The sequence below is a fragment of the Coregonus lavaretus genome (assembly GCF_964263955.1).
Source record: "Coregonus lavaretus genome assembly, chromosome: 6".
NCBI lineage: Eukaryota > Metazoa > Chordata > Actinopteri > Salmoniformes > Salmonidae > Coregonus > Coregonus lavaretus.
Window position 1 is genome coordinate 14,325,570 of NC_139993.1, and position 26,377 is coordinate 14,351,946.

General features: G+C 42.6%; 1 protein-coding gene and 1 long non-coding RNA gene across 5 annotated transcripts in view; both read right to left on the reverse strand.

The window, feature by feature from the left end:
• Positions 1-26,377, reverse strand: part of negr1 (neuronal growth regulator 1) — a gene marked incomplete at both ends in the record, with an annotated part of 428,395 nt that overhangs the window by 97,482 nt on the left and 304,536 nt on the right. The gene's annotated exons all lie outside the window — the stretch shown is intronic.
• LOC311131311 lies at positions 6,822-9,709 on the reverse strand. 4 transcript variants are annotated; one of them, XR_014613424.1, is made up of 4 exons: positions 9,434-9,683; positions 8,602-8,722; positions 8,188-8,345; positions 6,822-7,974 (listed from the first exon to the last, which is right to left on the reverse strand). It is a non-coding gene; the product is annotated as an uncharacterized lncRNA (long non-coding RNA). The 4 variants fall into 4 exon arrangements; XR_014613426.1 differs by having other exon boundaries at positions 9,416-9,621; XR_014613423.1 differs by lacking the exon at positions 8,188-8,345 and having other exon boundaries at positions 9,434-9,709.

Below are 26,377 nucleotides of genomic sequence, written 5' to 3' on the forward strand. Positions count from 1 at the left end.
CATCGGCAGGACAGAGTAGCTACGTCTGGTAAGATGAGGGGCGGGGGTGTGTGTCTATTTGTCTAATATTAAAGAATTCTCGAGGTATTACTCGCCTGAGAACACCACATGATAAGCTGTAGACAACACTATCTACCAAGAGAATTCTCATCTATATTATTCGTAGCCGTCTATTTACCACCACAAACCGATGTTGGCACTAAGACCGCACTCAACGAGCTGTATAAGGCCATAAGCAAACAAGAAAATGCTGATCCAGAGGCGGCGCTCCTAGTGACCGGGGATTTTAATGCAGGCAAACTTAAATCCGTTCTACCTAATTTCTACCAGCATGTCACATGTGCAACCAGAGAAAAAGAAACTCTAGCCCATCTTTACTCCACACACAGATATGCATACAAAGCTCTCCCTCGCCCTCCATTTGGCAAATCTGACCATAATTCTATCCTCCTGATTCCTGCTTACAAGCAGAAAGTAAAGCAGCAAGTACCAGTGACTCGGTCAATACAGAAGTGGTCAGATGATGCAGATGCTACACTACAGGACTGTTTTGCTAGCACAGACTGGAATATGTTCCATGATTCATCCAATGGCATTGAGGAGTATACCACCTCAGTCACCGGCTTCATCAATAAATGCACCGACGACATCATCCCCACAGGCTAGAGCTGCCGCTTTCAAGGAGCGGGACACTAATCCGGATGCTTATAATAAATCCCGCTATGCCATCCGACGAACCATCAATCAGGCAAAGCGTCAATACAGGACTAAAATTGAATCCTACTACACCGGCTCTAACGCTCGTCGGATGTGGCAGGGAATGCAAACTATTATGGACTACAAAGGGAAACCCAGCCGGGAGCTGCCCAGTGACGCGAGCCTACCAGACGAGCTAAATGCCTTTTATGCTCGCTTCGAGGCAAGCAACACTGAAGCATGCATGAGAGTACCAGCTGTAACGGACGACTGTGTGATCACACTCTCCGTAGCCAATGTGAGCAAGACCTTTAAACAGGTCAACATTCACAAGGCAGCGGGGCCAGACAGATTACCAGGGCATGTACTCAGAGCATGCGCGGACTAACTGGCAAGTGTCTTCACTGACATTTTCAACCTCTCCCTGACTGAGTCTGTAATACCCACGTTTCAAGCAGACAACCATAGTCCCTGTGCCCAAGAATGCCAAGGTAACCTGCCTAAATGACTACCGCCCCGTAGCACTCACGTCGGTAGCCATGAAGTGCTTTGAAAGGCTGGTCATGACTCACATCAACACCATCATCCAGGAAACCTTAGACCCACTCCAATTCGCATACCGCCCCAACGCAATCTCAATCACACTCCACACTGCCCTTTCCCACCTGGACAAAAGGAACACCTATGTGAGAATGCTGTTCATTGACTAGAGCTCAGCGTTCAACACCATAGTGCCCACAAAGCTCAACACTAAGATAAGGACCCTGGGACTAAACACCTCCCTGTGCAACTGGATCCTGGACTTCCTGATGGGCCGCCCCCAGGTGGTATGGGTAGGCAACAAAACATCTGCCACGCTGATCCTCAACACAGGGCCCCTCAGGGATGCATGCTTAGTCCCCTCCTGTACTCCCTGTTCACCCATGACTGCGTGGCCAAGCACGACTTCAACACCATCATTAAGTTTGCTGACGACACAACAGTGGTAGGCCTGATCACCGACAACAATGAGACAGCTTATAGGGAGGAGGTCAGAGCCCTGGCAGTGTGGTGCAAGGATAACAACCTCTCCCTCAATGTGAGCAAGACAAAGGAGATGGACTACAGGAAAAGGAGAGCTGAACAGGCCCCCATTAACATCGATGGGGCTGTAGTGGAGCGGGTCGAGAGTTTCAAGTTCCTTGGTGTCCACATTACCAACAAACTATCAAGTCCAAACACACCAAGACAGTTGTGAAGAGGGCACAACAACACCTTTTCCCCCTCAGGAGACTGACAAGATTTGGCATGGGTCCCCAGATCCTCAAACAGTTCTACAGCTGCACTATCGAGAACATCCTGACAGGTTGCATCACCGCCTGGTATGGCAACTGCTTGGCATCCGACCGCAAGTCACTACAGAGGGTAGTGCGTAGGGCCCAATACATCACCTGGGGCCAAGCTTCCTGCCATCCAGGACCTATATACTAGGCGGTGTCAAAAATGGTCAAAGACTCCAGTCACCCAAGTCATAGACTGTTCTCTCTGCTACCGCATGGCAAGTGGTACCGGAGCGCTAAGTCTAGGTCCAAAAGGCTCCATAACTGCTTCTACCCCCAAGCTATAAGACTGCTTAACAATTAATCAAATGGCCATCTAAACTATTTACATTGACCCCCCTTTTGTTTTTACACTGCTGCTACTCGCTGTTTTTATCTATGCATAGTCACTTCGCCCCTAACTACATGTACAAATTACCACGACTAACCTGTACACCCGCACATTGACACGGTACCGGTACCCCCTGTATATAGCCTGGCTATTGTTATATACATATTTTTGTTACTTTTTATTTTTATTTTTACTTTAGTTAATTTTGTTAATATTTTCTTAACTATTTCTTGAACTGCATTGTTGGTTAAGGGCTTGTAAGTAAGCATTTCATGGTAAGGTCCTACACCTGTCTTATTCGGTGCATGTGACAAATACAATTTGATTTGATCTGGTGTGACCACCATTTGCCTCATGCAGCGCGACATATCTCCTTCGCATTGAGTTGATCAGGCTGTTGATTGTGGCCTGTGGAATGTTGTCCCACTCCTCTTCAAATCCTGTGCGAAGTTGCTAGATATTGGCACAAACTGGAATACGCTGTCGTATACGTCGATCCAGAGCATCCCAAACATGCTCAATGGGTGACATGTCTGGTGAGAATGCAGGCCGTGGAAGAACTGGGACATTTTCAGCTTCCAGGAATTGTGTACAGATCCTTGCGACATGGGGCCGTGCATTACCTCGCTGAAACATAAGGTGATGGCGGCGGATGTATAGCACGACAATGGGCCTAAGGATTTCGTCAAGGTATCTCTGTGCATTCAAATTGCCATCAATAAAATGCAATTGTGTTCGTTGTCCATAGCTTATGCCTGGCCATACCAAAAACCCCCAACACCACCATGGGGCATTCTGCTCACAACGTTGTCATCAGCAAACCGCTCGCCTACACAATGCCATACACATGGTCTGTAGTTGTGATGCTGGTTGAACGTACTGCCAAATTCTCTAAAACGACATGAACATTTAATTCTCTGGCAACAGCTCTGGTGGACATTCCTGCCGTCAGCATGCCAATTGCACACTCCCTCAAAACTTGAGACATCTGTGGCCTTGTGTTGTGTGACAAAACTGCACATTTTAGTGTGGCCTTTTATTGTCCCCAGCACAAGGTGCACCTGTGTAATGATCATGCTGTTTAATCAGCTTCTTGATATGCCACACCTGTCAGGTGGATGGGTTATCTTGGCAAAGGAGAAATGCTCACTAACAAGGATGTAAACAAATTTGTACACCAAATTTGAGAGAAATAAGCTTTATGTGCATATGAAACATTTCTGTGATCATTTATTTCATCTCATAAAACATGGGAACAAAAACATGTTGCGTTTATATTTTTGTTCAGTGTAGTTTTGGTATCTCAGATTGTTCCGGCAATTCTCACATAGAAGCTTCATTGGTAGGAAGGATGTTTGACATGCTTTTTATGTTTGTATCACAAACCATAAAAAAATAAATTATGATGACATTTTAGGCACTTTTTAGACCTATACATATCTCCTGTAAGACCCTATGATCTGTGAACCATACATGATACAAACAACATCTTGATGTCATTATACTACTTATAGTGTGCTCTAAAATATGGAGTATATCTTGATTCTGATATACAATATTTGACATGAATTTATTCAACATTACAAATATTAATATCTTTGATTTAGTTCATTTTAAGACATATTGTTTGGAACAATATATTCTGCAAGTACATCACATTTCCAGTGGGCTCTCTGCTAATTCTGAAGGTATGATACATTTTATGAGGACCACCAAAACAGTGAATGGGAAAATTGATTCAAAGGCTTCGGCGTTCGTCGTCACCGACCTTCTAGCCACTGCCACTCCTCATCTCATAATTCCATTTGTTTTGTCTTGTTTATTACACACACCTGTGTATCCCTCATCAGTACCTGTATACAGTGGGGGGAAAAAAGTATTTAGTCAGCCACCAATTGTGCAAGTTCTCCCACTTAAAAAGATGAGAGAGGCCTGTAATTTTCATCATAGGTACACGTCAACTATGACAGACAAATTGAGATTTTTTTTCTCCAGAAAATCACATTGTAGGATTTTTTATGAATTTATTTGCAAATTATGGTGGAAAATAAGTATTTGGTCACCTACAAACAAGCAAGATTTCTGGCTCTCACAGACCTGTAACTTCTTCTTTAAGAGGCTCCTCTGTCCTCCACTCGTTACCTGTATTAATGGCACCTGTTTGAACTTGTTATCAGTTTGAAGAAATCAACTGTGGGAGCAATTATTAGGAAATGGAAGACATACAAGACCACTGATAATCTCCCTCGATCTGGGGCTCCACGCAAGATCTCACCCCGTGGGGTCAAAATGATCACAAGAACGGTGAGCAAAAATCCCAGAACCACACGGGGGGACCTAGTGAATGACCTGCAGAGAGCTGGGACCAATGTAACAAAGCCTACCATCAGTAACACACTACGCCGCCAGGAACTCAAATCCTGCAGTGCCAGACGTGTCCCCCTGCTTAAGCCAGTACATGTCCAGGCCCGTCTGAAGTTTGCTAGAGTGCATTTGGATGATCCAGAAGAGGATTGGGAGAATGTCATATGGTCAGATGAAACCAAAATAGAATGTTTTGGTAAAAACTCAACTCGTTGTGTTTGGAGGACAAAGAATGCTGAGTTGCATCCAAAAAACACCATACCTACTGTGAAGCATGGGGGTGGAAACATCATGCTTTGGGGCTGTTTTTCTGCAAAGGGACCAGGATGACTGATCCGTGTATAGGAAAGAATAAATGGGGCCATGTATTGTGAGATTTGGAGTGAAAACCTCCTTCCATCAGCAAGGGCATTGAAGATGAAACGTGGCTGGGTCTTTCAGCATGACAATGATCCCAAACACACCGCCCGGGCAACGAAGGAGTGGCTTCGTAAGAAGCATTTCAAGGTCCTGGAGTGGCCTAGCCAATCTCCAGATCTCAACCCCATAGAAAATCTTTGGAGGGAGTTGAAAGTCTGTGTTGCCCAGCGACACCCCCAAAACATCACTGCTCTAGAGGAGATCTGCATGGAGGAATGGGCCAAAATACCAGCAACAGTGTGTGAAAACCTTGTGAAGAATTACAGAAAACGTTTGACCTGTGTCATTGCCAACAAAGGGTATATAACAAAGTATTGAGAAACTTTTGTTATTGACCAAATACTTATTTTCCACCATAATTTGCAAATAAATTCATTAAAAATCCTACAATGTGATTTTCTGGGGAAAATTTCTCATTTTGTCTGTCATAGTTGACGTGTACCTATGATGAAAATTACAGGCCTCTCTCATCTTTTTAAGTGGGAGAACTTGCACAATTGGTGGCTGACCAAATACTTTTTTCCCCCCACTGTAGTAGGCCTATAATATGTTACTCCAAAAAACCGTCAGTAACTTCTTATCTGAAGCTGAATAGTCACATTTATTTCCTCATGCGGACAAAATATAACAGCACGTGCAACCAGGCAGGATAGATAAGCTTTGATTGAAACAAAATAGGCCTACAAGAAAGGCTAATAGTTTGTTAACACCATCTGCTTCAATTCAACTAATTCAGTAATTCAAGAAGATCTAAACGCATAGTCCCATGAAACGGATTGAGATCAAATGATTGGCATGCAGTCACTGGTAAAAAGTGAATAATTATCATTCACGATTGACAGTGATGGCCTATTTTTAATTAGGTATGCCTAACTAGGTGTTTGAGGGTATTAAAAATAGAAAAACTTTTTCTGACAATATGTGTGGGCATAGGAAGATGTTTTAATTGGAGGATGCATTTTATACATAGGCCTATTCACAAATGATATTCAATAGGCTACACCTATCAGTACAAACTTTGATTAAGAAATGATGACATTACAGAAAAAAATCTGGGCGCTCCCTCAGCTAAATAAAATAGCACTACACCACTGGCTGATACCCCATTTCATGGACCCAAGATCCCTAGGTAAGACTGTACATTGCAATATGAATGTTCAATACACATAGGTTAAATAGTAGGTTGACAGGTGAGCGAATGTGGCTCATTTCACAGTGGTGTCGAAGTCCTGCAATAAGAGCTACGACGCTAATATTTGTGTAAACTCTTCATAGTTGTATTCTGTGGGTGTCACTGAGTAGGCTGATACCCCATTTCGTAGGCCCAAGATCCATAGGTAAGGCTGCACATTGCAATATGAATGTCCAATACGCACAATAGACTGACTGGGGAGGTGATTTTCCACAGTCAAAGTCCTGCAATAAGAGCTACAGCGTGAATATGTGTATAAACTGTTCACAGTTGTGTTCTGTGGGTGTCACTGAATAGGCTGATACCCCATTTAATTGCTTCACAATCCATAGGTAAGGCTGTACAGTGAAATATTAGTATGCCCCCAATGCAATTATGAAGTCATGCGATTTCAACTGATTTGTCCTTTTTGTCAAATTAACTAATTCTTGTCTTTTGTTGAATTTATATAACAACATTCCAAATGTGTTAAGCATTATCTAGTACAAATACGGCATGATTCCACTATTTGCATCAGTTTCAATGCCATACTTTTATTCTGAAGGTGAACCACAAATTACATAAACCAGGGACGTGTTCAGTTCACTTGAACATTTTCTACGTTGTTATATAAATTAGTTTGTACTGAACTACACATTTTCCCAAGACGTTCCTGAACAGACTTTGAGATACATTTGCTCCATTCAGTGAGTGTGTGGCTTGAAGCAACGAGTGACGTATTTAAAGGGCAGCGGTGCATTTTCAACTCACAACCCAACCTTTCCCGTTTATTTATTTTTTAATGTACTGAACGCAGCCTTGACCAACTGAGCTAATTGATCAGTTGATTTCCCCTTAAATCAAAAACATGCGGCACTCCAGGACCAGGGTTGCCTACCCCTGCCCTAGAGGTCAATGCTTATGAACTGAATATTGTATGTGAATTTCCATATCAATGACACTAACAAAAGGGTTGAATTGTTCAACATCTGCAGTAAATGTTAACATGACTTTGGTGATGAAAGGTACATAATGCATTTGTCATCAGGCCACTCCATGCTGTGACATGGGCCTGTATGGTGACACTTCTTCAAGCTGCCTGACTGAATACTGGGGCCTTCAGTGGTACCAGGAGCAAGGGTCTTACCTGGGAGTACAGCAACACTCTCTCTCTCTTGGTCTCACAGCCCTTCTGCCAATATGGATTGTATGTAACCTCTATAATTCATACAAACTGCTACGGACGCAGTCACTGACTTATATTCATTTTGTCTTCTTGTCCCATTCAATCTTGTCTGGGATATACATTTTAGTTGAAACACCTGTGTGATGTCTGATATACATGAATACAAATGTATTCACCCTGGACATAACACTTGCATTTATTTTAGACCTTTTGAATCATTGTCTTTGTATTTAAGTTATCACAGAAGTTATTCAAAGTTAGTATGAAGACAGATATGCTATGAAAAAGTTATTGTTTTATAATCTAACAAAACAATTAAATGAGTTGTTTATACAAAACGTTATTGCATTTGGTCATCCCCAAAATGTGGCCTTTGAAAACCTTGATAGTTGCATCCTTCCTCAGGGAAGTGTCTGCAGATAGATGACAACAGAGTGGCAGGTTTATTTATGTGATGCTCTAGAGTTCCATGGCCCAGCAGACTCACCTGGGGATAGAGAAATGGACACATTTTAGTTTTGGTAAAAGTCTGGGAGACTTTTACAGGGAGGAGAGAGCATGAGTTTTGGAGTGAGTACAGCAAATCCAATCCAACCAGTGGCACTTGATAATATGCTAAGTTGTCACACAGGCATACTGTCATAGTGAATGAGGTTTACATAGTGCATGCATCAAGTATACAATTATGTGTGTAGCTTACTTCTCTGCTCTGTATGAAAAATGTATGCACTCACTAACTGTAAGTCGCTCTGGATAAGAGCGTCTGCTAAATAACTAATATATTTTTTTTAAATGCTCTGTAGAGATCGCAGGTAGTTGATCAGAAGGCTCTGGAGGACCATTATGTCTCTGTAGCACCTGGAGAGAGATGGATAGAGGTAGTGAGTGTACTAAAAAGAGAGCCCTGACCTACCACTGGCCCAGGGCCTCCTGCCTAGTATCCCTCACCCCTGACCTCCCACTGGCCCAGGGCCTCCTGCCTAGTATCCCTCACCCCTGACCTACCACTGGCCCAGGGCCTCCTGTCTAGTATCCCTCACCCCTGACCTACCACTGGCCCAGGGCCTCCTGTCTTGTATCATCCAATGTAAAGGAAAACAATATCATTATTTACTGATGGAGTGCTCCATGTTCCTGCTGGTAGCAAGCCTCAACCTGGATGCAGAGAAAGGTCCTGCCTTGTAGTATGGTTGCATATAGATCTCCACCAGGCTCCAAGAGATCAGATGACAAACCTTCAGAGATTAATAATACCTGTATTTAGGATTAATTTATCAGTTTGCCTACTTCACAATCTGAAAACAATATAGCTGATTAAAAGTATGCATGCCATTTTGTGTTAACGGCTACGACAAATAACATGACATACATGTGCATTTATAGCTAGCTAAGCTATTATTTATATTATGGCACCACGTCTCATCTCACTAACAATTGCTAAGGCGAAAAGGCAAATTCAACTTTTGTGGCTAATCCGTATTGTGGCTAGCTTCACATAGGTGATTTATTCCATCATAACATTCTCCTCCTTATTTGACTGTAGTTAGCTAGCTGCTAGCTTAGATGCATGTGATTGTTGAGACCAAATTGTGCAACCTATCTGCTTCAAAGATGGATGATGTTAATAATTAGCCTAGGTAGCTAGCTAGCTAAATGGCAACCCTATTAATTAAGTATCCACTCTATTCTTAATAAGTGATCAAGCTAACATGCATTGCTTCTGACACATGCCATGGTCCAGCTACCTTTACATCTGAAAGATATTTAGCTACCGTAGCTAGCTAGATAATAATGGTTTATGATAATTGCAGTTTAGTTCATTATCTAGCTAGCTAAGTATAAAACTGAGTCTGACTGTAAAACACAACTAGCTAGCTAGCTAACTCGACTTTATCAGTTGTAGCCAAGCTAGATAACTTGATACTCACTCAGTAACGTTAGCTTACCATGATTTTATGGCCAATCCCGGTCAACTCCTTCTTGCCTACGTACTCCCGTCTCTTTGTCTTCCAAAGTCAAAGCTACGTCACCTGTTTCTACGTCATGCAAGGACAATGTTCCATTTGTTATTTTTTATGTGCTTTTATGGTGCAGCATATAATCAATATTATCTGAAATTTCCACAAAAAAAAGGTGACATCACATTGATACATAGTTCTAATGTGAAACATGGCCTTTGTTGAACATCGTTCTGTCATTCTGAACGCAGCCCAGGCAAATGCAATCGAGCAACGAGCTGTGACATTGATCAACCAATGGTGTGTTATATACCATCCACATACTTTTGCGTGACACCCCCTCATTATCTTATTCAACGAAGAAATACATACATAAATGATATAAATGAATAAAATGAAAGAAAGAAAGTGGGATTAATTATTTAAAAATGATTGTTTATTTAAAAATGATCTATTTATGTGTGCATTCATTTATTCATTATTTATCTATTTATGTGTGCATTTATTTATTTGTTTATAATTACGGCAGATTTGGTCCTCCACTAAGCGACACATCACAGACAGTGATGTGGCACTCAGTTGTGAGGCTGAGGCAGGATCAATGCATGCAGGATAAAGTAGAGGAGACAGAGAGAGGAAGCAAGCAGAGAGGAGGTTAGTGGTTCCCAAACTTGAGATCTGGGCCCCCTAAGAGAATCTGTACTAATCTCATCAAACAAGTTAGGAACTTAGAAAAATAAGATATGTTTCAATATTAACATCTCCACATGTCCTATCTTCCCTATAGGCCTTGGCCAACATTAAAATGCAATAGAAATGCCAGGTTTTCGTTTCGTTGCTGATGCTATGTGTCAGTGTGAATAATTTCTCATATTTTCCCCCTTTCAGGGTTATACCATTACAATTGTATAGCTAATAGGCTATGTGTTTGTAGATCGACTGAGGTGAATGAACCTACAGCAGCCAAAGTGATAATGGCTGGGGTCATTTTTGCTCGTCTTTGCTGTTCTCCAAATAGCATTTTAAAGTTTTTGAATTGCATAAATAGAATGGTTTCAGTTTTGTTGAGCCCTTTCGGACCTCAACAAAACTCAAACCCTGGCTATGGTCCTGGTGCCAATAACATTCCATTCAAAGGCCCTTATGAGGTCCCCAAACAGTGCTTCTGTAAACGGGGTCATACAGTATTCAGCCTTACTGGAATGGGGAAGGGCATCTATTCAAATGAAACTTAGCTCAATAACACCATTAAATAATAATCTAGTGAAGATTCAAAATAATAAATCAGGGAGATAGCTTAAGAAAGATACACTATATATACTAAAGTATGTGGACACCCCTTCAAATTAGTGGATTTGGCTATTTCAGCCACACACGTTGCTGACAGGTGTATAAAATCGAGCACACAGCCATGCAATCTCCATAGACATACATTGGCAGTAGAATGGCCTTACTGAAGAGCTCAGTTACTTTCAATGTGGCACCATCATAGGATGCCACCTTTCCAACAAGTCAGTTTGTCAAATTGCTGCCCTGCTAGAGCTGCCCTGGTCAACTGTAAGTGCTTTTATTGTGAAGTGTAAACATCTAGGAGCAACAACGGCTCAGCCGCAAAGTGGTAGGCCACACAAGTTCACAGAACGGGACCGCCAAGTGCAACACTCACTACCAAGTTCCAAACTGCCTCTGGAAGGAACGTCAGCACAATAACTGTTCGTCGGGAGCTTCATGAAATGGGTATCCATGGCAGAGGAGCTGCACACAAGCCTAAGATCACCATGCACAATGCCAAGCGTCGGCTGGAGCGGTGTAAAGCTCACCGCTATTGGACGACTCTGGAGCAGTGGAAAAGCGCTCTTTGGAGTGATGAATCACGCTTCACCATCTGGCAGTCCGACTGACAAATCTGGGTTTGGCGGATGCCAGGAGAATGCTACATGCCCCAATGCATAGTGCCAACTGTAAAGTTTGGTGGAGGAGGAATAATGGTCTGGGGCTGTTTTTCATGGTTCGGCTAGGCCCCTTAGTTCCAGTGAAGGGAAATCTTAACGCTATAGCAAACAATGACATTCTAGACAATTCTGTGCTTCCAACTTTGTGAACACCTTTGGGATGAATTGGAACACCGACTGCGAGTCAGGCCTTATCGCCCAACATCAGTGCCCGACCTCACTAATGCTCTTGTGGCTGAATGTCCCCGCAGCAATGTCCCAACATCTTCCCAGAAGAGTGGAGGCTGTAATAGCAGCAAAGGACCAACTCCATATTAATGCCCATGATTTTAGAATAAGATGTTCGACGAGCAGGTATCCACATACTTTTGGTAATGTAGTGTATTTAAAGAGAGATTTACATCCAAATAGCTTGAGTGTATTGGTTCAACTTTATTTGGGTTGGAATTAGCATCTACTCCCCGGAAGATGTCTCTAAATATTCTCTGTATGTTCATCATGATTCTACAGTTGTTATAGTATATCACTGTAACTGATGCGTGCAGCATGGGGCTAATTTATTATATATGAATGTTTCAGCGATACTTCAAACTATAACCCTGATGAAAATCACATTCAAAATGGTTCCCTTTCAGTCAGTCAACTTCGGTACAACACTCTTTCGACTTCGTTTGAAGGATCTACAATCACGCCTGACAAGGCCATTGAAATCCACGCCTCGCTGGAAGCCCCGCCTTCCACAGGTGATAAGCGTGAGGCTCGGCTTCATTCCTTCAATTATTCCGCTCTTCACCTCGTGAACTGGAATGATTCACGCTACTAAAACAAACAATTGGAACATGAGACTGTCCTACGTTGCACCAACTAGCGTGCTCACCCCCTGGACATTGTGTGCTGAAGTTTGTATGGTTCTCTTAAGTTTCCTAATCACAAACAATTAGTTATTCTTCAAATTGCTTGGCCTGGCTATAGCAATAAGTAAGATGGCTAACCCGATCGAAACGACAAAGGCTAACAAGCCGGTTTCGGGTTTGCGAACATGCCCCAAAGATACTCACGTTTGTTGTCTTGTATGTCTCGGCTCGGTGCATGCTCAGGCTGTAATCACTCCAATCAGTTAATGTGCGAGACTAGGGGATTATGAGCCTTTGGTGTCGGTGGATCTGAAGATCCTCTCCTACAAAACCTCCCTGCTCATGGCTTTGGCCTCAGCTAAACATGTTGAGGACCTCCACGCGTTATCCATACACCCTTCCTGTACTCAGTTCGTCCTGGGTGATTCTAAGGTGACGTTGCGTCCAAATGTGGCCTTTCGCCCCGAAAGTCATGGCTATGCCCTATAGGTCCTTAGCTTTTCAGCTTTTCCCTTTTCACCTCCTTCTTTTTGCTTCTGAAAAACAACAAAGATTACATGCCCTGTGTCCAGTGTGAGCTTTACGCACATACATTGAACGGACCCGGAGTATCCGGTTATGTAACAAGATTTTCGTCTGTATTGCTAATCCAGCTCACGGCAAGGCACTCTCTTAGCAGCGTCTCTCCCACTGGATTGTGGTGGCTATCTCCCTAACATATAGCAGCAAGTGGCAAGGGCTACCTAGCAGTGTATGCGCCCACTTCACCAGGGGTGTGGCAGCGTCTTGGGCATTGTTTAAAGGGTTAATTGTAGGAGATACAGGATTTGTGATGCGGCGAGTTGGGCTTCACCACACAGCTTTGTGAGGTTTTATCGCTTGGATGTCACTGCTCTCAGTATAGCCCACAGTGTGCTTACGGCTGGGACAGGGGAAAGTCACTAGGCAGCGCACTACCCAGACTGACGCACCGCCCGTTTCTGGGCTCGGTTAAGAGCGGTATTAAATTGAAGGAATTCATCCGAGCCTCCCGCTTTTCACCTGTGGAAGGCGGGGCTTCCAGCGAGGTGCGGATTTCATTGGCATTGTCAGGCGTGATTGTAGATCCTTCAACAGAAGTTGTAAGAGTGAGACTCCCCATAGTATGTTGTACCTTGTTTCCCTCCTACGCCACAATTTGATTGACCTGCGGTGCACACCATTAATTCCGCCACTGCCAGTGCATCAGAGTTATGACATCTGGAGCTGATACACACACACACACACACACACACACACACACACACACACACACACACGCAACCTCCCCTCCCAACCTCCCCTCCCGGGCCTGATCTGACTGGGGACTTCTTAATTTCCATGTCATTATTTGATGTTATAATATCAGGTCATTAGGATGCAAGGTGTGCGCTCCTGACCACAAATAAAAACACTGTCATTTTCCTGAATATCGCTGTTCACATTGTTGGAAGATGATGTTCTGTGTATTCTGTGTGTCTTTTTGGTGAGACAGCCCAAACAAGAGACTGCCATGAGCCTTAGCAAGGGAGAGTGTATGAACAAAATAAAAAGCATTTTAAGTATCCGCATTAACACCTCACATTTTAATTAGGGCTTGGAAGTCTATCAATATTGTGGGTCTAATTGCTCATAGCAGTACTAATGTGCATGCTCATAATTAATTTTAAAGTATTACAGTTGACAGTCAACTACTATAAGAGGGGAATAAAATTGAGTTGCTGTCTTTCCCTTGGCCAGGTTTGTATATGAACAGAATCAGCAGCTGTGAGATACCAGAGAGGATGTTAACAAATGGCTGAAAATCTAGAAAGCATACAGTGCACAGCTTCTCTCAGCAAAGCAACATAAGTTAAGTCTCCACATGAAGGAAAAGTGCGAGAGGAGGTACAATGAGCTCACTCAAGCTCATAAACTTGCACTCTGAGTCAGGCAAACATGGCAGGAGTAGCCGGCATACTGTATCTAGTACATGGGTGGAAGTCTACATTCACCTTTAGATATCTCTCACACCCTGACATTCTTGAATGCTCCAGATCAAGACAATCACTCAACGAGACCTACATCGGATCATTGAATGGTTCACAGCATAGCATTGAGCAAAAACGTTAATCCAGGTTCTCCTTCAAATACTTGTTTCGATGTATCACAATGGGATCCACGATAGGCACATCACTACTTTATTTAACCTTTATTTTAGTAGGGAAATCCCATTGAGACCCAGGCCTATTTTCAAGGGAGCCCTGCATGTACACAAATCATACATAATTTACAACATTTACAAAAACAACCCAATAAAAACATACAATATTTACAAGCGATTTAAGAAAATCAATCACATTCCTCAACATGGATTCCTCATCACATTCCATCAAAAACTTGAACATGACATGCCACTGGCATTAAACAAAGCATGTGTGTCCATGTATGCTAATGATTCAACCATATACGCATCAGCAACCACAGCTAATGAAGTCACTGAAACCCTTAACAAAGAGTTGCAGTCTGCTTTGGAATGGGTGGCCAGTAATAAACTGGTCCTGAACATCTCTAAAACTAAGAGCATTGTATTTGGTACAAATCATTCCCTAAGTTCTAGACTACAGCTGAATCTGGTAATGAATGGTGTGGCTGTTGAACAAGTTGAGTAGACTAAATTACTTGGCGTTACCTTAGATTGTAAACTGTCATGGTCAAAACATATAGATTCAATGGTTGTAAAGATGGGGAGTAGTCTGTCCGTAATATAGATATGCTCTGCTTTTTTGACACCACACTCCAAAAAGCAAGTCCTGCAGGCTCTAGTTTTGTCTTATCTTGATTATTGTCCAGTCGTGTGGTCGAGTGCTGCAAGGAAATACCTAGTTAAGCTGCAGCTGGCCCAGAACAGAGCAGCACGTCTTGCTCTTCATTGTAATCAGAGGGCTGATATAAATACTATTATTTCCAGTCTCTCTTAGCTAAGAATCACTACTTATTTTTATAAGAAACATTAATGTGTTGAAAATCCCAAATTGTTTGCATAGTCAACTTACACACAGCTCTGACACACACACTTACCCCACCAGACATGCCACCAGGGGTCTTTTCACAGTCCCCAAATCCAGAACAAATTCAAGAAAGCGTACAGTATTGTCATGACTCTCTCCTTGGTGAGAATTCAAAGGTGCCAGATCAGCTTGGCAAATGGCTGACAGAAAGCCATTATTTTGGTGAAGATAGGAATGTTATTTTAGTCTTCTAATGAGATAATAGTTTTTCATATAAACTATGCACAGTGACTAGCCATGCCCCGAGTGACATCAGAGACCGTGTCATCACGATGGAACGCCCCTTTTACCCAGAGGGCATAAAACGCCTTGAAAAACAAATCAACATTCAGACCAGAAAACGTAAGAGTGGCAACTGCACGTTTAGAGTGGTTAGAACTTTGAATCAGAGACCAGAAACCGTGGAGCTGTGGCTACATGGCTTAAAATGGTTAGACCAGAAAGACCAGCCGACATGCAGCGGGAGTTGAAAGTTACAAATGGTTGACACTCTAAGACCAGGAAACGTGAGACATTAGTCCACATGTTTCAAACGGTGAGAGACTTTGAAACTCTCAATCTCTACACAAGAAGAAAAAACTTACTATACCATAGCATTACCAGTCTGCAGCTGGCATGTAAAGTACACTGCTCAAAAAAATAAAGGGAACACTTAAACAACACAATGTAACTCCAAGTCAATCACACTTCTGTGAAATCAAACTGTCCACTTAGGAAGCAACACTGATTGACAATACATTTCACATGCTGTTGTGCAAATGGATTAGACAACAGATGGAAATTATAGGCAATTAGCAATACACCCCCAATAAAGGACTGGTTCTGCAGGTGGTGACCACAGACCACTTCTCAGTTCCTATGCTTCCTGGCTGATGTTTTGGTCACTTTTGAATGCTGGCGGTGCTTTCACTCTAGTGGTAGCATGAGACAGAGTCTACAACCCACACAAGTGGCTCAGGTAGTGCAGCTCATCCAGGATGGCACATCAATGCGAGCTGTGGAAGAAGGTTTGCTGTGTCTGTCAGCATAGTGTCCAGAGCATGGAGGCGCTACCAGGAGACAGGCCAGTACATCAGGAGACGTGGAGGAGGCCGTAGGAGGGCAACAACCCAGCAGCAGGACCGCTACCTCCGCCTTTGTGCAAGGAGGAGCAGGAGGAGCACTGCCAGAGCCCTGCAAAATGACCTCCAGCAGGCCACAAATGTGCATGTGTCTGCTCAAACGGTCAGAAACAGACTCCATGAGGGTGGTATGAGGGCCCGACGTCCACAGGTGGGGGTTGTGCTTACAGCCCAACACCGTGCAGGACGTTTGGCATTTGCCAGAGAACACCAAGATTGGCAAATTCGCCACTGGCACCCTGTGCTCTTCACAGATGAAAACAGGTTCACACTGAACACATGAACACCGTGGAGAACGTTCTGCTGCCTGCAACATCCTCCAGCATGACCGGTTTGGTGGTGGGTCAGTCATGGTGTGGGGTGGCATTTCTTTGGGGGGCCGCACAGCCCTCCATGTGCTCGCCAGAGGTAGCCTGACTGCCATTAGGTACCGAGATGAGATCCTCAGACCCCTTGTGAGACCATATGCTGGTGCGGTTGGCCCTGGGTTCCTCCTAATGCAAGACAATGCTAGACCTCATGTGGCTGGAGTGTGTCAGCAGTTCCTGCAAGAGGAAGGCATTGATGCTATGGACCGCCCGTTCCCCAGACCTGAATCCAATTGAGCACATCTGGGACATCATGTCTCACTCCATCCACCAACGCCACGTTGCACCACAGACTGTCCAGGAGTTGGCGGATGCTTTAGTCCAGGTCTGGGAGGAGATCCCTCAGGAGACCATCCGCCACCTCATCAGGAGCATGCCCAGGCGTTGTAGGGAGGTCATACAGGCATGTGGAGGCCACACACACTACTGAGCCTCATTTTGACTTGTTTTAAGGACATTACATCAAAGTTGGATCAGCCTGTAGTGTGGTTTTCCACTTTAATTTTGAGGGTGACTCCAAATACAGACCTCCATGGGTTGATAAATTTGATTTCCATTGATAATTTTTTTGTGATTTTGTTGTCAGCACATTCAACTATGTAAAGAAAAAAGTATTTAATAAGATTATTTCATTCATTCAGATCTAGGATGTGTTGTTTAAGTGTTCCCTTTATTTATTTGAGCAGTGTAGTCTAAACTTTCACTAAAGATACGAGTTGGGAAGCACAATCCCATCTCAGACAACCGTTGGTACATCTGAAGTACCTATTCTAATGAACAGTCCATTCGAAGACAAGCCGAGTCTCACCGAAGTGGGATAGCACACTCAAACCCTTTTTGAGAAAGTGGTTCAACATAGAGACGACGATCAAGGACAGCTACGTGTAAATATGCATTGCATTTCTTATCCGTATGAGCGGTGGTTTCCAAATGTAACAACGAAAAGTTGAATCTCTGTGTCTCTCACTTTCACTCTCTTTCTATTGACCCCTCCTTCCCCTAACCAAACCCATGCTGCTGTGTGGTCCTCTGTAGCTCAATTGGTAGAGCATGGCGCTTGTAACGCCAAGGTAGTGGGTTCGATCCCCGGGACCACCCATATGCACACATGACTGTAAGTCGCTTTGGATAAAAGTGTCTGCTAAATGGCATATTATTATTATTATATTACTGTTAGTCCACTAGGGACCTGTTTTCATTGTATTACGTTAGTAATCAATAAACTATACCGTGTGTGTGTGTTTATGTATTCTGTGTTATTATTTAGTTAGTTAGTAAATAAATAATTAAGCCAATTTGTGTATTGCTGATTCATCAATAAGGTTAGGGTTCTTGGAGGTTCAAGGATTATGAGATGTTCAGAATGAGACCGATGAGGTAATGTTTGGATACACCTACTCATTCAAGGGTTTTTCTTTAATCTTACATTGTGGAATAATAGTGAAGACATCAAAACTATGAAATAACACATATGGAATCATGTACAGTGGGGAGAACAAGTATTTGATACACTGCCGATTTTGCAGGTTTTCCTACTTATAAAGCATGTAGAGGTCTGTACGTTTTATCATAGGTACACTTCAACTGTGAGAGACGGAATCTAAAACAAAAATCCAGAAAATCACATTGTATGATTTTTAAGTAATTAATTTGCATTTGATTGCATGACAAGTATTTGATCACCTACCAACCAATAAGAATTCAGGCTCTCACAGACCTGTTAGTTTTTCTTTAAGAAGCCCTCCTGTTCTCCACTCATTACCTGTATTAACTGCATCTGTTTGAACTCGTTACCTGTATAAAAAACACCTGTCCACACACTCAATCAAATAGACTCCAGCCTCTCCACAATGGCCAAGACCAGAGAGCTGTGTAAGGACATCAGGGATAAAATTGTAGACCTGCACAAGGCTGGGATGGGCTACAGGACAATAGGCAAGCAGCTTGGTGAGAAGGCAACAACTGTTGGCGCAATTATTAGAAAATGGAAGAAGTTCAAGATGACGGTCAATCACCCTCGGTCTGGGGCTCCATGCAAGATCTCACCTCGTGGGGCATCAATGATCATGAGGAACGTGAGGGATCAGCCCAGAACTACACGGCAGGACCTGGTCAATGACCTGAAGAGAGCTGGGACCACAGTCTCAAAGAAAACCATTAGTAACACACTACGCCGTCATCGATTAAAATCCTGCAGCGCACGCAAGGTCCCCCTGCTCAAGCCAGCGCATGTCCAGGCCCGTCTGAAGTTTGCCAATGACCATCTGGATGATCCAGAGGAGGAATGGGAGAAGGTCATGTGGTCTGATGAGACAAAAATATAGCTTTTTGGTCTAAACTCCACTCGCCGTGTTTGGAGGAAGAAGAAGGATGAGTACATCCCCAATAACACCATCCCAACCGTGAAGCATGGAAGTGGAAACATCATTCTTTGGGGATGCTTTTCTGCAAAGGGGACAGGACGACTGCACCGTATTGAGGGGAGGATGGATGGGGCCATGTATCGCGAGATCTTGGCCAACAACCTCCTTCCCTCAGTAAGAGCATTGAAGATGGGTCGTGGCTGGGTCTTCCAGCATGACAACGACCCGAAACACACAGCCAGGGCAACTAAGGAGTGGCTCCGTAAGAAACATGTCAAGGTCCTGGAGTGGCCTAGCCAGTCTCCAGACCTGAACCCAATAGAACATCTTTGGAGGGAGCTGAAAGTCCGTATTGCCCAGCGACAGCCCCGAAACCTGAAGGATCTGAAGAAGGTCTGTATGGAGGAGTGGGCCAAAATCCCTGCTGCAGTGTGTGCAAACCTGGTCAAGACCTACAGGAAACGTATGATCTCTGTAATTGCAAACAAAGGTTTATGTACCAAATATTAAGTTCTGCTTTTCTGATGTATCAAATACTTATGTCATGCAATAAAATGCAAATTAATTACTTAAAAATCACACAATGTGATTTTCTGGATTTTTGTTTTAGATTCTGTCTCTCACAGTTGAAGTGTACCTATGATAAAAATTACAGACCTCTACATGCTTTGTAAGTAGGAAAACCTGCAAAATTGGCAGTGTATCAAATACTTTTTCTTCCCACTGTATGTCACTCAGTCTGTGTGTATGTGTACTTTTGAAATGTAGTACAAAGTTTTAAGCAACTGTCAAAGGAAAACAAGTAGGCAATATTAGGTTATTGGTGTATGCACACCTTTTGGGAATCAATATGAATACACTTTGAATGTAAGATTCAAGGAGCAGCAATGCACTGACAGCTAGAAGAAGTGTATCAATATGCAGTTTTACAGAGTGTTATTCAAGTAAATCTCATCACAATACGTGAAACAGTAAAAAATGAGCAATGTGGGTATTTTACCTGTTTATAGCCTTCAGTTTCAACTTCAGATAAAATCCCTTAATTCTTGCTGCAACAATGAGGGCAATTCATTAATTAATGTCTCAATTGCTTTTTTATCATCTCGGGCAGAGGCATTTCCATGGTTCTTTCCTGCCTATTCATCGCTCTGTACGTCAAAGTTAGACGTGATCTTTATGGCTTTGAATCAATCTGTGCTCAGAGATTTCAGCCAATCACACCCACACCAGCAGCGAATATGAATATGTAAATTTGAAAAGTGGGTCAGAGATCACTTTTCATCACGTCCAATCATTGCAGAAATATAATTTAGCCAAGTGGGGCTTTTCAGGCAATCTGATATAATGATGACCTTCTCAATGGTTGACAGAATTGAGGTCTGCTTGGTAAATTATTGGAGGGCATGTACTTGCATTAACTCATGCAGAGTTGGCAATTCATACATTAATTAATACGGCCTTTATTGAGATACCGCTCTTGATTTACCTACTATTCCCCCAAAAAATTATGTGATTATACTTTTGGTACAATCATTTTATTTGATTTAAAATCTCCCCTCAACACAGGTCTAAAAAACATGTTATGCATTTTAGTTTTTAGTCAGATTTGGTTATTGTGGATTCAGCTGTTTTTGTCCAGACAAACACCTATGAAATCTGAAGTGCCAGCCTTTTACACATTAGATAATGTTATGCAAATGCCACACAAAACATTAAAACTCCAAACATGCCGGAGCTTAATTTTGTTTTCATTACTTTGGCTTGCTTATTTTAATTAGTGGCCCTAATCTGCAATTAGCCCGGAGGTCAACTATGCTCTTACCTAAAAGCTGTAATTATTTTTTAAAGGGGAATGAGATTATTTGGGCATGTATTTAATTATACTGCTTACCCTTGAAATGTCAGTGTCATTCACTTCATCTGTATTATAGTTAACAGATAAAAGCAAAACAGTGGGGAAAGTCACAGTTCATGAGTATGGGATAATTCCAAACTGAAATACAGTAATAGTAATAGTGATATACACTTCTAGAAAAGGAAACATATTCTTCCTGTAGGTAATTATGATTACCATGATGATCATATTGGCTCCTTGGTAACATTTTACTTGACACCCAGTCATAACCATGTCATAATATAATAACAGCTGACATAACTTGTCATAACCTGTCATAATATGGTCATAACACTGTCACAACCCATATATTTACACCTGTTGTGACATATATTGCGTTATTTTATGGCTGGTTATGACATCTACATAAGAGTGTCAAACGTTTTTTTCCCTTCCAAATCTAATTGTATGTGTCACATGCGCCGAATAAAACAGGTGTACAACTTACAAGCCCTTAACCAACAATGCAGTTTTAATAAAAATAAGTGTTAAGTAAAACATAGATAACTAAAAAATAAAACAAGAATTAAAGAGCAGAGCAGTAAAATAACAGTAGTGAGGCCATATACAGGGGGTACCGGTACAGAGTCAATGTGCGGGGGCACAGGTTAGTCGAGGTAATTGAGGTAATATGTACATGTAGGTAGAGTTAAAGTGACTATGCATACAGTGAGGGAAAAAAGTATTTGATCCCCTGCTGATTTCCACATACATGTGAACTGTCCTTTCAAAATCAAATCAAATGTATTGGTCACATACACATGGTTAGCAGATGTTATTGTGAGTGTAGGGAAATGCTTGTGCTTCTAGTTCCGACAGTGCAGCAATATCTAGCAAGTAAAATCTAACAGTTCCACAACAAAAACCTAATACACACAAATCTAAGTAAAGGAATGGAATGAGAATATATAAATATATGGCTGAGCAATGTCATTATCAGAGTGGCATAGGCTAAGATGCAATAGATAGTATAGAATACAGCATATACGTGAGGGAAAAAATTATTTGATCCCCTGCTGATTTTGTACGTTTGCCCATTGACAAAGACATGATCAGTCTATAATTTTAATGGTAGGTTTATTTGAACAGTGAGAGACAGAATAACAACAAAAAAATCCAGAAAAACGCATGTCAAAAATGTTATAAATTGATTTGCATTTTAATTAGGGAAATAAGTATTTGACCCCTCTGCAAAACATTACTTAGTACTTGGTGGCAAAACCCTTGTTGGCAAACACAGAGGTCAGACGTTTCTTGTAGTTGGCCACCAGGTTTGCACACATCTCAGGAGGGACTTTGTCCCACTCCTCTTTGCAGATCTTCCCCAAGTCATTAAGGTTTCGAGGCTGACATTTGGCAACTCGAACCTTCAGCTCCCTCCACATATTTTCTATGGGATTAAGGTCTGGAGACTGGCTAGGCCACTCCAGGACCTTAATGTGCTTCTTCTTGATCATCTCCTTTGTTGCCTTGGCCGTGTGTTTTGGGTCATTGTCATGCTGGAATACCCATCCACAACCCATTTTCAATGCCCTGGCTGAGGTAAGGAGGTTCTCACCCAAGATTTGACGGTACATGGCCCCGTCCATCGTCCCTTTGATGCGGTGAAGTTGTCCTGTCCCCTTAGCAGAAAAACACCCCCAAAGCATAATGTTTCCACCTCCATGTTTGACGGTGGGGATGGTGTTCTTGGGGCCATAGGCAGCATTCCTCCTCCTCCAAACACGGCGAGTTGAGTTGATGCCAAAGAGCTTGATTTTGGTCTCATCTGACCACAACACTTTCACCCAGTTCTCCTCTGAATCATTCAGATGTTCATTGGCAAACTTCAGACGGCCCTGTATATGAGCTTTCTTGAGCAGGGGGACCTTGCAGATGCTGCAGGATTTCAGTCCTTCACGGTGTAGTGTGTTACCAATTGTTTTCTTGGTGACTATGGTCCCAGCTGCCTTGAGATCATTGACAAGATCCTCCTGTGTAGTTCTGGGCTGATTTCTCACCATTTTCCTGATCATTGCAACTCCACGAGGTGAGATCTTGCATGGAGCCCCAGGCCGAGGGAGATTGACAGTTATTTTATGTTTCATCCATTTGCGAATAACTGTTGTCACCTTCTCACCAAGCTGCTTGGCGATGGTCTTGTAGCCCATTCCAGCCTTGTGTAGGTCTACAATCTTGTCCCTGACATCCTTGGAGAGCTCTTTGGTCTTAGCCATGGTGGAGAGTTTGGAATCTGATTGATTGATTGCTTCTGTGGACAGGTGTCTTTTATACAGTAACAAGCTGATATTAGGAACACTCCCTTTAAGAGTGTGCTCCTAATCTCAGCTCGTTACCTACATAAAAGACACCTGGGAGCCAGAAATCTTTCTGATTGAGAGGGGGTCAAATACTTATGTCCCTCATTTAAAATGCAAATCAATTTATAACATTTTTGACATGTGTTTTTCTGGATTTTTTTGTTGTTATTCTGTCTCTCACTGTTTAAATAAACCTACCATTAAAATTATAGACTGATCATTTCTTTGTCAGTGGGCAAACATACAAAATCAGCAGGGGACCAAATACTTTTTTTCCCTCACTGTAGATAATAAACAGAGAGTAGCAGCAGCATAAAAGAAGGTTCCTTTCATTTGAAAGTTTGCCAAGAAGGTCCTTTGTTTGAAAGTTTGTTTCTTAAGTCCTTTGTTGTTGTGGTAATTAATTCTTTACAGTCATGTTTTTTTCATCAGAAAATACACTTTATGACACTGTCAAGAAGCATTATGAACCTCGTGTCACTTTACTTGGCCTAAGAAAATACACTTTATGCCACTTTCAAGAAGCATTATGACCATCATAATCAGAAAATGTTATATAACAAACATACTGTTGACAAGTAGGCTACGATGTAATGGAATGTTTTGCCTTGTGTGGTAGATTTTGTGGGTTTTGACACTCTTATGTAGGTGTCATAACCAGCCATAAAATAATGCAATATATATCGCAACAGGTCTAAATATATGTGTCATGACAGTGTTATGACCATATTATGACAGGTTATATCAGCTGTTATTAAATATTATGACATGGTTATGGCTGTGGTCAATTGGCTGTCAAAATATTGTGAACAAAACAGAAAGTACTTTATTGAAAGTCTTGAAAATGCCACATTTCTAGAGCTGTGGCACGAGCAAACGGATACCTTGCAGCACTCCCTTAGGGATTCTTATGAGGTTGAGTCATTCCTTTAGCCACAATTGTGCCCATTGGCAAATGAGAATAACCTTTATTTAACAAGCAAATGCATGTCAGCAGAGTAGATTGCTCTCGCAGTCTTGCTTTCTTGCCGTAATTTTATAATCCTTTCTTCCCAGAGATGTTGACGGGAGTAATACCATTATTCTAATTCCATATGTGGCATGTCCGTCCTCTCCTGAATTCCCCAGTGACAGAGTCTGCTCTATGATTATAAAGGGATGTGTGAGTGTGGCCTGAATGATGTATTGGGATTGGGCCCAAACTCATCTCTCTTCCCACAGAGGCTGAGTTAAGCCAGAGTCGTTGAAAGGCAGTGAGGACTGCCCAGCAGCTGGCCCTCCCCTCAGCCTGCTGTGGTATCTGCTGTTCCAATGGAACTTAAATCCATTAATTGAGGCCTTATCTTTTGCAAATGAGCCTATTTGTCACAATCCACCTAGTATGGACACTCACACACACAAATATATGATTCAGACACATACACGCTTAGATACAGAATTTTCTTATCTTCAAGAGACCTTTTACATATGCAAACCCGGCAGCCTGGATATGATTACATAGACCTACAGTACTATTGAAATGGAGGAGGAAAAGGGGTATGCAACAAGACATTAGCAACTAAATCCATATGCTTTCCATTCACAGCCCAATCGTTTACAATTGAACAATTGTATGGGAGGCTCAGTTCATGCGTCTTTGAAAACATTGTTGGTGAGTGGAAATGTAGCAAGAGTCATAACAAGAATTGGCGAGTAGGTTGGAAGGGGAATGTGGCAGAGGGCATAACACACAGGATTTATAGTATGTAATCCTGGATGGTAGGAAGCTGGGCCCCAGTGATGCACTGGTCCATATGCACTACTCTCTGTAGCGCCTTGATGCTCTCGACCTGCTCCAATACAGCCCCGTCGATATGAACGGGGGCGTGCTCGGCCCTCCTTTTCCTGCAGTCCACGATCATCTCCTTTGTCTTGATCACGTTGAGGGAGAGGTTGTTGTCCTAGAACCACATTGTCAGGTCTCTGACCTCCTCCCTATAGCCTGTTGATGTAAGGTTTCTGGGATGATGGTGTTGATGTGAGCCATGACCAGCCTTTCAAAGCACTTCATGGCTACATACGTGAGTGCTATGGGCCAGTAGTCATTTAGGCAGGTTACCTTGGCGTTCTTGGGCACAGGGACTATGGTGGTCTGCTTGAAACATGTAGATATTACAGACTCGGTCAGGGACAGGTTGAAAATGTTAGTGAAGACACTTGCCAGCTGGTCAGCACATGCTCTGAGTACAACTCCTGGTAATCAGTCTGACCTGTTTAAAGGTCTTACTCACATCGGCTACGGAGAACGTGATCACACAGTCATCCGGAACAGCTGGTGCTCTCATGCATGCTTCAGTGTTGCTTTCCTCGAAGCGCGCATAGAAGTCATTTAGCTAATCTGGTAGGCTCGTGTCACTGGGCAAGCACAATTGGTTACGAGCCCGTAAAACGGCAGCCATCCCCTCCGGCACCATTCTTATTCTGGAGGGGATGGGAGTGGATTGTCAGGCAGTGGATAAACAGAATAAATTACACACAGCTTAAACTGCAGCTCTTTGAGACCTGCCACCTAGCCTATTATACTGTAGGTCACTCGTAAAAAAAACAATCTCATACAGTAATTATTCACCGATTGGCATCATTGTTAGAAGAGAGTCAAAACAGAAGACCCATCCACGGCTCCAGACCTACCATTTACTCACATTTTATGACCCTTTGACTTGGCTGTGCAAGTTACATTTTGAATTGGTCGTATCGGTGCGTGCTGGCCATTCTATATGGTCAACTCACTCAAAAGTCCTATTTTTTTAGGAGGCTAAAACGATGATTTGGTCAAACAGTAAAGTACATTATGCTCATGATAATGAAAGTGTCTGCCTGCCCCTGTATCAGTTTTGCTGAAACCCACTCAGATTAATGTATAAAACCTAGCAAACTCCTCATTGATTGAGCTTATCCTGACTAACCGTCCCCATAAGTATTTGGCTAGTGGTGTTTTTGCAAATTATATCAGCGATCACTGCCCTATTGCTT